The 12,749-nt window shown below is 36.4% G+C and overlaps 1 pseudogene; it reads right to left on the bottom strand.

The window, feature by feature from the left end:
• The window catches only part of LOC144457658 (ubiquitin-conjugating enzyme E2 A pseudogene), a 40,314-nt pseudogene extending 36,609 nt beyond the window's left edge, over window positions 1–3,705 (bottom strand).
• Window positions 3,706–12,749: the final 9,044 nt, after the last annotated feature.

Here is a 12,749-nt window from a genome sequence, read left to right as displayed (position 1 = left end):
ATACATAAAGATCATAATGCCAACAATAATCCCTCTACCAAAAATCTCTTCTGTGGTCTTACTGTGATATGGACATACACCTGGTTTTCAAACACGAGGTCAGTGGAGTACCAGCTCTCACAGATTCTAGCATGCTAGATAGGTTCACTTATGGGCCTTGTAATGAACTTTATATCTATTGTTTGAGGGCAGCTAGATGGTATAACAAATAGAAAGACCTGAGTTCAAAATTGGTCTCAGATACTAGCTGATGTGACCTTGAGTAAGTCACCTTTTTTCAGCCTCAATTTCCTAATCTGTTAAGTGGGGGATAATAAAAGGCGCCTATGGCACCAAGTTGCTGGGAGGATCAAATGAGATAACATATATTAAGGGCTTCACAAACCCTGAAGCACTATATAAATGCTAGCTATCATCCTCAACCTCATCCTCATCAGACTATGTTCAAAGAGTCTCACTTGGCTTTCAGGTGATATACTTATCAATCACATAAACTCTCAAAATTTGTATGCCATGAGGAGGTTTTGATCTGTGCCAATGGAAAGAAATCACAGTGGATCACAGATCCCTAAGTAGCTAATCTAATAGCAGCAAAAAGAACAGCTCACATTTCTATAGCTCCACAATACTGGAAGCACTAAAGAAATGTGAATGATGACTACCAATATACATTGCTACAGTCTTGTGAAAGAGGTAGTGTGCATATTATTAGACAGTTTTTATGCATGAGATAATGAACACTCAGACGGGTTAAATAACTGGTCCAAGGTCATACAGCCAGCAAGTCATAGAGGCAGGACTTGAACCCAGGTCAAGTCCTATTATCCTTCTATTATATTTTAATGATTTGCAATATTTTTTAATGGAGGCAAAAACATATGGTAATGATGGTCTTTATTTTTTCTTTTCAAACAACAAAGCAAAATTAGTAAGCTCAAAAAAGAAATATGAGAGAGAGTGAGCTGGAGAGGGAAATGCCAAACCACTCTAGTATCTTTGCCAAGAAAACACCAAATAAGGTCACAAAGAGTTGGATATGACTGAAATGATTAAACAACAACAACATGCCCATAGCTTCTCAATTGGGCCTTTGTGATTTAATCTTCAATCATAAGGAAGAAAATGCTTGGGCAACATACCTAACTTTTCCATTCTCATCCAGTGAAGTAGAACTAGACTACAGGGATCTCATTCCCATTTATTTATTCTAGAAACTATGCAATAACCTTCTGACTTTAATTTAGAAGATTTCCCTTTAAGGCCAAATAAGTCAACCTATGGGAGTGGTGGCAGTAGTTATAGAAAATATCATTTGGCTACCCCACAAGGGATGGTATCTGAGGGTTGAGCTTTACTGATGGTCCTGAAGCTATTTCAAGCTAATAGAATCAACTTTGCCTATCCAGAGTTGCAGTACACTAATTACATCATTATTTCTTGTACTTGAGCATGCCCAGCATAGTCCTCCATCAGGGTTTTCAGAGTATAGCCCCATTACTAAGTTTTATCAGATATTGCTCCCTATTAGCTCCAAAGAGTTCCTTTCTCTCAACTTTGAGAAATACTACTCCTCAGTTATTGCTGCAGGACATTCTTTGGGGGGAGACAGAAAGACCTTGCAGTCTGATTTTTTTTTTTCACAATCAGACAAGAAATTGTAATTCCAGGCAATCTGTGTGTGAGTAAAACCAGGCATAATAAATTTGGAGACCTGGGGAGAACCAGTCATGGTAAATTTGAAGACAAGGATTCCTGTGAGAAGACAAACCTGGAGCAGCCAATTATCCTTCAAAAGTCTCAGTGTGTCCATTTCTATGACGGCCTCTACTAAGAGGACTCTCCTGATGCCCTGCCCAACCACAAACCCAAAGCACCTTCATGGACTTCGTGAGACATCTTTCAACAAGAATAAGCTCATCATGGCTATTGCTGCTCTGACAGAATATGTAGTTTTCTTCTTCTTACTCCTTTCCAAGTACTCTATGAAAAGTGACACCTTTCTATTCCTCACACAAAACATTGCCATATCACAACTCTGGGCATTATCATTAGCTTTCTCCCATACCTGTGGGGCTCTCCTTCTCATTTCTATCTTTTGGTTTCCTTCAAGTTGCAGCTAAAATCCCACTTTCTGCAGGAAACCTTTCTAAATCCCCTTGAATTCTAATACCTTATTTCTCTGATTATTTCCTGTTTATTATATCTCTTACTTCTTTACAACTCTTTGCTCATCTTTCCTCCTCACTCCCACCAATAGACTAAGCTGCTTAAGAACATGACTCTTTTTGCCTTTCTTTATACCCCAAAGCTTAGCAGAGTTCACCATACATGGTAGGTGCTTATAAATGCTTGATTCAATGTGACTTGTGCCTATCTAGGATATTAGTATGCTCCTCCCCCCACATACACTTCCCATGGTTACACAATACCCCATTTCTTCTGGGGACTGGTATGCTTCTCAATGACCCCTTCCACCACCAGCCCAGTGTTAGCTCATTTGACAATTTCTGATCCATACAATCCATAAAAAAGACACTACGATTGCCTCACCAGTGAGCTTGGCTCCATCTGCATGGCCGAAGTCCCTACACCTTCTCTCAAGCAAGTAGCTCTTTAACTCTCACACATCACTGATCCTTATAGTCTACCTTATAACATTGGTCTCCTTATTTTATTTACTCCACACTCCTACTCCCAAATTGGGTTTAAGTTCATTAGGGGAAGGGAAAGTATGAAATGCTCTGCAAACTTTAAAGCACTATATAAATGCTAGCTATTATTATTTTAAATGATTACAATATATATTTGTTGAATTTAATTAAATGAATGTTTGACAGGAAGAAAGAACTCTTCTGACTTTGCAGGTGTCATTACTTGGTAACAACAGAAAGACCAAATGTATGCCAACCAAATCTACTTTGCATTTACTTTGTATGCTTTGCATTAATTTATTTATGTATATTTTACTTCCTCTCAGTAGAATGTAAGCTTCTTGGGGGCAGGGACCATTCCATTTTTGTCCTTATATTTCCACCTAAAGTGCTACCTGTAATAGAGTAAGAGCTTAAAATGTGTATTGAATTGTTTTATTTAATTCAGAGTATTTTTATAAAGAAGTTTTGATACTGACATAGAAAAGTGTTCTAAAGATAGAACAGGTAGCACTTTGTGCCTTGTATAGTACATCCTATAGTACCACAACTGGCAACATAAAAAGTTGGGAAAAATCAAGTTGGTTCTACTACTCCTGCAGGTTCCCAAAGAGATCCTATTGCTTTTCAGACCATTCAGCTCTGCCTCCTCAATATTCAGTGGCAAGATAAACCAATTTGTGAGCATAACTGGGCCATGGCTTATATTGAAAAGGAGATCATTAAAGGTATTGTTGAATCTTCTGTAGATGACTTTCACCATGTTTTCTACTAGCAAGTCCAGAGTGGCACAAGCTTCCATAGTTATACTTCTAGACAGGATCTTGTCTTTCTCCAGAACTCATGGGAAATCTCATTCACAGAAACACTGACATAGTCATGGACTCTATTGAAGGGTATACCCACTTCTTTCACATGACTTTTCTTCTCTAGGAAGCCCACTGGGATTCGTATTATTGAGAGTCAACTCCACGGGCTGCAAGGTGATAACAGAGGTTGTCACATTTCTGTGGGCCTCCATACTCTCTTCTTCAGAAGCAGAGATCAGGTTCATTTACAAGTATTGGAGAGTATACATATACTGAGGTCCATTGTTGTAACCAAAGAGATTTTGTGACAAATTAGATGAGTCATCAAATGTTGAAAGCCATATGTTCTTTTATTTGGCATGTTTAGGGGAAGAACATAGGGTTTAGCTGGAGACAAAAAGGAGTGGCAATATATAAGGCATAGTGCTGAATAAATTGTCCCTCTTTTATGCCCCCAACTTTTAACAGAGATAGAATCAATACATTGCAAAGCAGCCTCCTGAATAACTTTAATCTGAAGCTTCTGCTGTAGGAAGCCACTTAGTATGGCAGGAGGAAGTTGGCACCTTGAGATGAACTCCCCCAGGCTAGTCTAATAAGAATGACACTAAAATCAATCATTTACTGGGAAATGCACCACAGAAATCTTGCTATGTGTCTCACATGAAGTGCAAAGACAACTTTTTGCTATGCTGCCTAATAAAATCAAGAAAGAAGTGGGATGAAGAATAGGACACCCAAACCCTGGGTCATTCAGATCATAATTCAATCAAAGGCTGAAGAAACCCTTGGTAGCAGAAATAATACTCCAGTTTTGACAATAGGGCATTGTCCTTTCTCAAAGTCAGTCCCATAGTCAAAGGAATGAAAAACTGTCTAGTTCCCAGATCCAATGGCATTTCCCACAAGAGATTAAATCATTGTGATAAGATTTTTCATTGTTGTAAGGCTTTTTCATGAGTTCTCTCTCAACATATATAGCAGTAACCAAACATTTCAATACTTTAAGGCTACCATCATTCTTACTTATAAGAGAGAATGTAAAAAGTTTATTAGTATTGTCTTTGAGATTAAAAACTCTGAGGAATGAAGTCTGTTCATTCCTTTTTGTATAGTGCCTAATGCACAACACAGGGAATAAAACATGTTGCTTGATCAATATGAAAAGTACAATGTCATGCATATCACAACATTCTCTCTGTTAATTTCCTGGCTGGGTAAACAATGCAAGGTATATGGCTTCAGAACTTGGATATTGCTTTTGGGCATTCATTTAAATATTTATGACATGTCTACTATGGGCAGAGTACTATTCAAAGAGTTGGAGAATAAAATACATATAGATAAGAGAGAGTATTTGGCATTATGAAGTTGCAGTCTAGCAGTTTGAAAAGAACTACATGGAAAATAATAATATATGATTACATGTTAAGTACATTAAATTGCTGGAGATGTACTATATGCATTCCAAGGGGAGATTTCTTGGGGACAATAGCATCTGAGTTATACTATGCAAGATGGGCAGGACTTCAGCAGGCAAAAAAAGTTTAGGGAAGATATCCCCGGGCTTACAGAAAATTGAGACCAAAGGTCAGGAAGAAAAAGTGTGGAAGATGTTTTAGAATATTAAGAATAGTCACGTTTGGCTGTAAAATAGAATATACTGATAAAAATTTTTTTTGAGAAGTTATAAAGAAAGGGTGGCACTAGATTGTAAGGGACTATCAATGTCAAGCAAATGAGTTTGAATTTTACTTATTTGACAAAAAGAAACCTCTGAAGATTTGTGATTATAAGAGTAATGTGACCAGATTAATGCAAAAGAACAATCATCCTGGTAGCTGTATAACCATTAGAATGAGGGAGGCAGACACTGGAAATCCAGATTGGTAGAGATGAAACCTGATTCTTTGGTGGCAATAGTGGGAATAGAGAGGAGAGAATGTAAGAGATGAGGAGTATTGACAGGACTTGCTAAGATTTTGTATATGAAAGGTGAGGGAGGAAGAAATAAAGTATACTCCATTTTTTTATACCAGAGATAGGAGAGATGGTGGTGTCACAGTTATAAGCAATAAAGTTAGAAGAAAAGATGATTAAGCTTTATTCTAAACACCTTCAAATTGAGATACATATTACTGTGACAGGCAGGTAGAGATGGCTTATAAACAGGTGGATATATGGATTTGAATCTCAGAAAAGAGGTCAGGATTTAAGAGAAATATCTGGAAGTCATCTTTATGGAGGTGTTAATGAGAGTGTCATTGAGAATTCCTAGGGGAGATGATGGAGAGAGAAGAAAGCTCAGGAGTGTTGGTGGGGAACAAGGAGAGTACATTCTCTGAAGTCAAAGGAAAATAAGTGACTATTCAGTAGACAGTAGTGACCATCTACGTCAAATGCTACAGCATTGAATGGTGAAAAGTGTTCTTCAGCTGGAATAGGAAAATCTGTATGCATCCAAGTTCTGCTACTTCCTATAATTAACAAGCCATTTAACCTGCCTAGCCTTTAGTCAGTCAGCTAATAGTCATTTATGAAGTGAACTACTACTATATGCTAGGCACTATTTAAAGTGCTAAGATACAAAGATAGGCAAAAACAAAGTCCTTCCTCTCAAGGAGCTCACAGTGTAATGGAGGGAACAACATATGGTTAGGTAAAAATAATAATTGTATATATATATATATATATATATATATTATATATATATACATATATACATATATATACACACACACACACATACATATATATATGTACATATGACACACATATATGTATATATACACATACGATAAATTGGACATAATTAATAGAGAGAAGACACTATAGTTAAGGGAGACTAGAAAAACATTTCTTGTAGAAGGTAGGCATTTAGTTGTGACTCAAAGGAAGCCAGGGAGGCCAGGAGACAGAGAATTCCAGTTATGGAGGTGGGTGGGGTGGGAAGGAGAGTTGTCAGCTAGAGAAAATGTTTAGAGTTGGGAGATGGAGTGGCTTTTAGTAGGCCAGTATAGCTAGATCATAGAAGGGAGGGAGAGGAAAATGAGATGTAAGAAGACTGGGAAGATAGAAGAGGGGCAGGTTATAAAGAGTTTTGAATGCCAAACATGGGATTTTATGTTTGATCCTGGAAGTGAAAGAGAGTGGAGAATCACTGGAGTTGATTGAATGGGGAATTGACATAGTCAAACTTGTACTCTAGGAAGATCACTTTGATAGTTGAGTGGAGAATGAACTGGAGAGGGGAAAGACTTAGGACAAGGAGGCCAATGGACTAGTTATTGCAACAATCCCTGTAAAAAGTGATGAGGGCTTGTACTATGGTAGTGGCAGTGTCAGAAAACAGAAGAGGGCACATACAAGAGATTTTAGAAAGGTAAAATTGTTAGGCCCTGGCAATAGAATGGATATAGTTGGTCTACATGTTCTTCCAGGTTTTAAATCTGTGTTCCTAAGACTTGGATAGTAATCTGTTCACTGGAGAAACTATGACAAAGGTGATGTCTGATGCATATATGACTTCTAATTTTTAGTACTTGATATACATTCACTCATTTGATCTTTTCAAAATGCCTATGAGATAAATATAATTATCATTGTGTCAATCAAAGAGAGGCAAAAAAATTACTTTGCATTTACAAATCTATGTACATTCTTTCCTAAAGGAATATAAGCTCCTTAAAGTTAGAGGACATTTCGTTTTTGCCTTTATTCCCATAGTATTACACTGTGCCTAGTTCTCTAGCAAGCATCTAGTATCCCTCTGCAAGGCCCACCTCTATCTTCCAATGATGAGTTCCCCCTTGGGTCTCCGATTTGTGGAGAGGTCAATCAATGCCAGCCTTCTTTCCCCTCTCAGTCCTGTTTTTGACTTTTGGACTTCAAAATAATGCCCCAGTGCTAAGTCTCTTCACTTGCCACCTCTTTTTAATTCCCTTTTATGTGTTATATGCCTATTAGAATGTTAAGTTCCTTGAGGACAGTGACTTTTTTCTTTTTGCTTGTATTTGTATCCCTGCTGTTTAGATCAGTGCCTAGGAAAGGATGGGTGCTTAATAAGTACTTGTTTCTTTGCTTCCTCCTTGAATTAACTTCCCTAAGGCATACAGCTAAAAATTCTGTAGTTATTAGTCAAACTCAGTTCTTCCTCACTCCAAGTTGAGCTTTTTATACCATTGATTAACACTTACCGAGTAGGGGAACTTAATTAAAAAACATATTTTGACAACATTTTCCTTGTAATCCTGAATTTATTTCATGCATTTAAAAACATTATTCTAAGAAAGGTCCAAAGGCTTCACTAAAATGTCAAAGGTGATTTTCAGCAGAGAGAATGAGGATGTTCCTAGATTGCAAAGGAATAAGGACAGAGTTAGTGATCAGAAATGGAAATTCTGGTACAGAAATAAGGAGAACCAGGAGAACAATGTACAATGTAACAAAAATACTGCAAAAAAGAAAACTCTGAAAGATTTAAGATTTCTAAACAATTTAATGAACAACCATGATTTCAGAAGACTAATGATGAAGAATGCTAGTCATACCCAGATAGAGATATGCAAAATAATATACTTTTTTGGATGTGGTTAGTGTAAGAATTTGTTTCACATTACTATGACTGCTTGTTACAAGGATTTTTTTTTAGGTTAGGGGTTGCAAAGAGGAAAAAAAATAAAAGCTTGCTATTTAAAAAAAATGAGAATAACAAAAACTAGTTTTTGTATCAGACAACCTGATTTTAAATCCCAGCTCAGATATTATCTGTTCACCTCCTTTGGGCCTCAGTTTCTTCATCTATACATGAAGGGGTTGGTTTAGATCATCAATGAAGTCTCTCCTAGAGCTAAGATTTTGCTGCCAAGGATTTGAGCTCACTATCAACACCTTTTTTTTTTCCCTCAAGACGTTTAGAAATGAGAGATGACATATTAGCTGGGTGGAAAAAAGGGTTAAAGAAAGATTTTGTTCATGATTAAGGAGAACTGAGCTTGTTCAAAGAAAGACAGGAAAGAGACCGAGAAGAGGAAGAGATTGAAGATATTGTAGAAGGAAGGGAATAAAACAGTATGATTGTACAAATAAAGTACGACTCAATGACAAATTGTTACGTATCTCTTCATAGGGTCTTTATCACGGACCTTCTTGTGACTGACAAGGCCAGGAAACAGTAGGAAAATGCCCTAGAAAACAATGGTTCCACTTGGTTTAATCTAGGGAATATGTTGGTGAACCATGGAAGAAAATGACACCAATATGTGGATTTCATGCCACTAGCCTAAGTCTTCTCCACTTTGGGGTCACTTACTGGATAATGAATTTACAGCCTGAAAGAAGCCACTAGATTATTTAGTCCAAGCTTCTCATTTTATAGATTAGCCAGCAAGCATTTATTTCACACTAGTTATATTCAAGTCACTCTAGCAGACATTAGATATGGGGACAGATATGGAAATGCTGAGGGAAGGGAAATTACTTGCTTATAGGGTTACTCAGGCAGTAAGTTGACTTGAAATTAAAACCTAGTGCTTTTTACTCCAAATAGCTTGAATTTATTTATCTGTCTCATTAAGGTTTTAAAAGTGCTTTAAGGTATCTCATCTGATCTTTACAACAACCCTGAAGAGTAGATGCTATTATTTTTGTTATTTTATGAGGAAACTGAGGCTAAGAAAAGTTAAGTAATTTCTTGAGGGTCAATCCAGATACTAAGTATCTGAGGCAGGATTTTCAGATATTTTTGATTCCAAATGTGTAATATCCCTCTCCACTGCACCACCTAGCTGCCTCTGTGCTCTGTCCACCAAGCCATACTGCTACTCTAGATTTGTTGCAGCACCAAACCAGGTTCATGGATAGATTAATTTAAATGCAAACCTGATGGGCTATACCAGGTCTATCTGGTAAAGATCTTTATCTAGTGGACTGTGCTGGTATTTGTGGCAGTCCTTAGAGTTTGATGGAGGGACAACTTTTGTGAATTTAACCAGAAGGCTTGGTTAATGGCCTTACTTTTGGTCTTTGCAAAGATAGGACAATAAAACTAAATCATTTTAACACTTTACCTCCTGTCCTTGTCATCCTTACTTTTTCAATTTGCTGAAGATAGAGAGCAACATATTTTCCCCCTCTGTTCTCATTAGATCAGTCTCTTTTTCAAACCAGTTTGGGCATTTGTGACAGATTCTAGAATTTCAATATACTACACAGGAACCAATCGATAAGCATTTATTGAGTTCTTATTATGTGTCAGCCACTATGAGGTTCCTTAAAATTCATTCTCATATTCCCATTCTCTTTCTTTCTCTCTCTTTCTCTCCCCCCCGTCTCTGCCTCTGTCTTTCCATATATATATGTCATATTATAAAAATTAAGTCTGAAGATGAAGGTACTTTCACTTCTTAAAATAGCATTTTGTTTATACTATTTATATTTATACTATATTTGCTGCAAGCAGGTCGTTCAGTAGAGCTCTGAGTCGGGAATCAGGAAGACCTAAAACTGAATCTAGTCAGATTCTTACTAGCTGTTTGATCCCAGGCAAATCAATTAACTCCTTTTGCCTCAGTTTCCTCATTTGTAAAAATGGTTATAATAATAGCATCTACCTCCTACGGTTGTTATTAGAATCACATGAGAGAGATAATAATTGTAAAAATCTTAGCACAGTGTAATTCTTAACACATAGTAAGCACTATAGAAATGGTATTTATTATTGTTACCATTAGACTTGAAGATATAAAGTTCTGTCCAATTATAAGAACCCTAGCATATCAATGTTTTATAAGCTCATATAAAGAAGTAGGCAAACCAAGAGTAAAGTAGTGTCATTCTAACTAGTTAATAAAAGAGTATTTTCCATTTTTATACTCAGTGTTCATTTCCTAATTATTTTCTTGAAATTGTAAGTATAAAGTCTACTTATATTCCAAGTTTTTAATTAATTAGCCAATGAGTGGGTATTTAAATTATAATATTACTATATCAAAGCTCAATTCCTGTTAGCACATAACCAGTCATATTTGATGGAGAAATTATAGAAATGTTCACAAACAAAGAAAAAAATGCTTAGCTCCTGACTAGATGAAATTTTTTAAGTCAGAAAAAAAAAACCTAACAAAAATTCCTAACAGTAGAACAATTTTCAGTATGGTGACTAAGAAGTAGCTAATAATGAAATGTAATAATAAAATTTTAAAGACTGTTCTTGAACAGTGGCTGATATAAAGTCTTAAATTTCAATCTCAGTAAAAAAAAAAGAAGCAATCCAGTTAAAGATAAAGTCTCATAAAACGGCATAAGAACATTCTAATTATATGAAAGTCAGGCTTTCAACAACCTCAGCCATTGAAAAGACAGCTGTGAATCTGAATTTAAATTAAGCCCTCGTTATAGTGAAGAGTTGCCACAAGGCCCATGCACTTTATTCAAAAGAGAGTGGAACGTACCCTCAGTTCCTCCTCCACATGTGTAAAATAAACTTGTTAGTTACTAAGAGACTTAACCTTTTCACAATGTGATACAATGACTTAGAGAATTAGAGTAGGTTTCACAGAGGAGTCATTTTTTGAGCTGGCCTTTAAGAAACGTGTAGACATTCAAGATGGGGAATGGGAAAGAGAGCACCAAGTAAGAGAAACAACAGTGGTCTTCTGGGTCATGTACAATCACTGCATTCAACTTAGTTCTTCAAGCTTTGTTGTTTTTATAGTGTTGTTATTGTATAAACTGTTCTTCTGGTTCTGTTCATTTTGTCCTTCATTATTTTATACAAGTCTTCAAAACAGTTTTCCTAATATTGATGTTATTGTATCAACTATTCTTCTGGTCTGTGACTTCACTCTTCATCAGTTCATACAAGTCTTTCCATGTTTATTTGAAATCATCTATTTGCTCATTTCTCAGAGCACAATAGTATTTACATTGCATTCACATACCACAGTGTATTTAACCATTTTCTAATCGATAGGCAAGCCTTTGTTGTTCGGTCTGACACTCTGTAACCTTGTTTGGGATTTTCTTGACAGATACTAGAGTGGTTTGCCATTTCTTCTCCAGCTCATTTTACAGATGAGGAACTGAGGCAAATAGAGTTTAGTGACTCACACAGCTAATAGGTGTCTGAGGCTGCTTTTGAACTCAGGTCCTTCTGGGTCCAGGGCTAGCACTCTATCCATTGCACCACCAAGCTGCCCCTAGGTGATCTTTATGTTTAGTTAAATGAATAAGGCTCACTCTAGATGTGTTTTGCTTGACTATTACTATGCATATTATTTTGCAAAGAATTTGTTATTTTTTTTCTTTTTTTTTCCAAAGAGGTAGGAGAGCAGAGTAGAAAGGAAAGTAAAAAAAAAATTGATTTGTTAGTAAAAAGATAAAATATAGTTAAGAAAAAGGCCATAAAAGATGTTTTCTTACCCTATAATTGCACAAGATCGTTGTTATCTTAATACCTGGAAAATGGCAGGTTGCTTCTGTGATTCTTGGGACTCAAGGAAGGATTCTTTATATCTCTCCCCCCCCAAAAAAATCCTTCTCTTTTTGTCTGATAGCTGCTTAAATTACATGCATAAGGAACAAAGTCTTACATTGCCCAAATACAGGTCAAATTTAAAATGCAAATATCCTTGGGAGAAAGCAACACATTGCTTTAAATTAACACAACTACTACTCAGTACTACTACAGATGATATGTAAAAGAACCCGATTTCAGATCTACAGTAAACCAACCTGATAAAGAGTGATGAAAGGCAAAATGGATTTAGGAAAGAGCAAGAAAGCTAAAATGAGTAGGAAAATCAAAAGATAAACAAACAAAAAGATGGGTGGAAAGATGGGATGTTCACTTTAAAAAACATCTCAGGATTAGTGAATTAGGAGGACATGTTAATAGGATTGCTCAACTTTATCCAGGGTACCTTCATTATCTGTCAGAAATGCTAACATGACTCTTCCCTGAAATCAACAGCGGGCTATAAAGTGCTATGGAAAATTGAAATGAAGGACTTCAACTGAACTTCAATTGAAATGAAGGCTTCTCAAACTCAGCATGCCCTAAACAGACATCATTACCTTTATTCTCCTCCCTCCCTCTTTCTTCTGAATTTCCCTATTGTTCTCAAGGGTACCACGTCCCTCAGTCACACAAGCTTGTGACTTCAGTATAATTCTCAAATCTTTTTGCTAATTCAACCAATACAACCTTGCTAAATCTTATTGTTTCTTGCTTCATAACAACCATTTGGTATCGTATCTTCTCTCCACATACTTAGTTCAGTCCCTTATC

Source organism: Phascolarctos cinereus, unplaced genomic scaffold, assembly GCF_003287225.1.
Source record: "Phascolarctos cinereus isolate Bilbo 61053 unplaced genomic scaffold, phaCin_HiC Scaffold_5;HRSCAF=322, whole genome shotgun sequence".
Classification (NCBI taxonomy): Eukaryota; Metazoa; Chordata; class Mammalia; order Diprotodontia; family Phascolarctidae; genus Phascolarctos; species Phascolarctos cinereus.
This window is presented reverse-complemented; position numbering and strand designations above follow the sequence as displayed.